The sequence below is a fragment of the Cervus elaphus genome, chromosome 4 (assembly GCF_910594005.1).
Source record: "Cervus elaphus chromosome 4, mCerEla1.1, whole genome shotgun sequence".
NCBI lineage: Eukaryota > Metazoa > Chordata > Mammalia > Artiodactyla > Cervidae > Cervus > Cervus elaphus.
In genome coordinates, this window is record NC_057818.1 from 35225005 (window position 1) to 35228318 (window position 3314).

The 3314-nt window shown below is 30.3% G+C and overlaps 1 non-coding gene across 1 annotated transcript; it reads right to left on the minus strand.

The window, feature by feature from the left end:
* On the minus strand, window positions 1–107 carry LOC122693037. Its single transcript, XR_006340835.1, has one exon. It is a non-coding gene; the product is annotated as a U6 spliceosomal RNA (small nuclear RNA).
* Between the last annotated feature and the right edge of the window lie 3207 nt (window positions 108–3314).

Genomic DNA, 3314 nt, shown 5'->3' on the forward strand with positions numbered 1-3314 from the left:
AAAAATATGGAACGCTTCACGAATTTGCGTGTCACCCTTGCGCAGGGGCCATGCTAATCTTCTCTGTATCGTTCCAATTTTAGTATATGTGCTGCCGAAGCGAGCACTGACATGATACTTGACTTAGAAAATCCTAAAGATATCACCAAAAAACTACTAGAACTCATCAGTAAATTCAGTAAGGCTGCAGGATACAAAATTAATATACAGAAATCAGTTGCATTTTATACACTAACAATGAACTGTCAGAAAAAGAAATTAAGAAAGCACTCTTATTTATAATCACATCAAAAAGAATAAAATCCCTAGGAATAAACCTAAGGCAGTAAAAGATCTGTGCTCAGAAAACTATAAGGCACAGATGAAATAAACTGAAGATGGCACAAACAGATGGAAAGATAAACCATGCTCATGGGTTGGAAGAATTAATACTGTTAAGGTGACCATACTGCCCAAAGCAATCTACAGATTTAATGCAACTCTTATCAAAATACCAGTGGCATTTTTCACAGAACTAGAATGAATAATTCTAAGATTTGTATGGTAACACAAAAGACTTCCAAATAGCCAAAACAATCTTGAGAAAGAAAAAGAAGCTAGGAGCATCACACTCCCTGACTTCAAACTACGCTACAAAGCTACAGTATACTCCATACAGAACAGTATGATACTGCCACAGGAACAGATTATACAGCAATGGAACAGAATAGAGAACCCAGAAATGAACCCACACTTAGATGGCAATTAATCTATGACAAAAGAGGCAAGAACATACAGTGGGGAAAAGACAATCTCTTCAATAAATAGTGTTAAAAAAACTGGATCGTTACATGAAAAAGAACTGAAATGGATGACACCCTCACACCATGCACAAAAATAAATTCAAAATGGGTTAAAGACTTAAAAAATAAGTTCTGAAATCATAAAATTTCTAGAAGGAAACAGAGGCAGTACTTGCTTTAACAATTGGTCTTAGTATATTTTTTGGATATGTCTCCTCTGTCAAGGGAAACAAAAGCAACAATAAACAAATGGCATTACATCAAACTAAAAAGCTTTTGTACAGTGAAGGAAAATATCAACAAAATGAGAAGGCCACCTACTGAATGGGAGAAGATATTTACAAACAAATATCCAATAAGGGGTTAAGATACAAAATGTAAAAAGAACTCATACAACTCAACATCAAAAAAAAAAAAAAACAACAACAAATAGAACCTCCCTGATGGCCCAGTGGTTAAGAATCTACCTGTCAATGCAGGGAACATGGGTTCAATCCCTGGTTTGGGAAGATTCCATGTGTTATAGGGCAATTAAGCCCACAGGTCACAACTAGAGAAGGGCCCCCACTCACTGCAACTAGAGAAAGCCCATGCACAGTGAAGAAGACCCAGCACAGACAAAAAATAAAACCAAATAACCCAAATAAAAAATAGGCAGAGGATCTGAACAGACATTTTTCCAAAGAAGACAGGCAGATGGTCAAGAGACATTTGAAAAGATGCTCAACATCACTCATCACCAGGGAAATGCAAATCAGAACCACAATGAGGTATTACCTCCCACTTGTCAGAATGGCTATTACCAAAAGACAACAAATAAAAAGTGTTGGTGAGGGTGTGGAGAAAAGGGAACCTTCACTACACTGTTGGTAGAAATGTCAGTTGGTGCAGCCACTACAGAAAACCATATGGAGATTCTTCAAAATATCAAAACTAGAATTGCCATTTGATGCAACAATCCCACTTCTGGGTATTTATCTGAAGAAAATAAAATTACTACTGAGAAAACATGTATGTACCCCTATGTTCATTAGTTATTATTTATAATTGCCAATATATGGAAGAAACCATTTCATTTATATTTAATTGAATATTACTCAGCCATAAAAAAGAATGAAGTCTTGATTTGCGATGATGTGGATATGGGCTGAGAGGTATTAAGTGAAATAAATGAAATAAGTGAAATAAATCCAAGAAAGACAAATACTGTATGATTTCGCATATATGTAGAATCTAGAAAGCAAAGCAAGTGAACAAATATGAAGAAACAAAAACAGAATTATAAAATACAGAGAACAGATGGTTGACAGAGGGGAAGGGGGTGGGGGGAAGAAAGTAGTCGGTGAGGGAGATCAAGAGGTACAAACTTCTAGTTGCAAAATAAATAAGTCACAGGTATGAGATGTACAATATGAGAAACAGCCAACGATTATGTAATATCTTTGTGTGATGACAGATTGTAACCAGACTTATAGTAGTGAATATTTTGAAATGTATAGAAATATGGAATCACTATGTTGGGTACCAGAAACTAACATAGTGCTGTAGGTCAGTTGTACTTCAAGAACAAATAAACAAAAAAAGAGATCAAGCTTGTGGCTACCAGAGGCAGGGTATGGGGGTAGAGGGAATCGGATGAAGACAGTCAAAAGGCGCAAAGTTCCAGTTATAATGAAATAATCATTAGGGATGTAATGTACAATGCAATAAGTATAATTACACTACTGTAGGTCATATATGAAAGTTGTTAAGAAAGTAAATCCATAGAGCTCTTGTCACAATGAAAAAAAGTTTTTTCCATTTCTTTACATTTTTATCTACACAAGATGAAGGATGTTCCCTGAACTTATTGTGACCATCAATTCATGTATAAAGTCAAATCATTATGTTGTATCCCTTAAATTGATGTCGTGCTGTGTGTCAACTATATCTCAATAAAGCTGGAAGATGAATAAAATTTAAGAATAAAATTTTTATATAAAAGAAAAATGTATTTAACTTGAATACTATATTTTAGTTATATATATAATGTAATATACCTATTTTATATAAATATATATAAAATAACAGTATATATTTCAATATATTATACATATAAAATATAAATTATATATAATATAGTATATAAAATATATAAATTTGATGTATAAATATTATATTTATATTATAAATAATATTATATATAATATGTCATATATATTATATATTATAACTTTATATATAATTTATATTTATATATTATATTTTATATATTTATATATTATATATTATAAATATGTTATATATAATATATTTTATATGTATGTATGCTTATATAATATATATTATATACTATATTATATACTATATTATATATAAATATATTTATAAAATTTATATGTTATATTAATTATAATATATTAATATTATATTATAGAAATTTTAATATAAATTTTAAAAATAAATTTTTATATAAATATACATATATAAAATAATAAAATATATATTTCTATATATATTTCAATATATTTCAAGATATGTATTTCAATATAT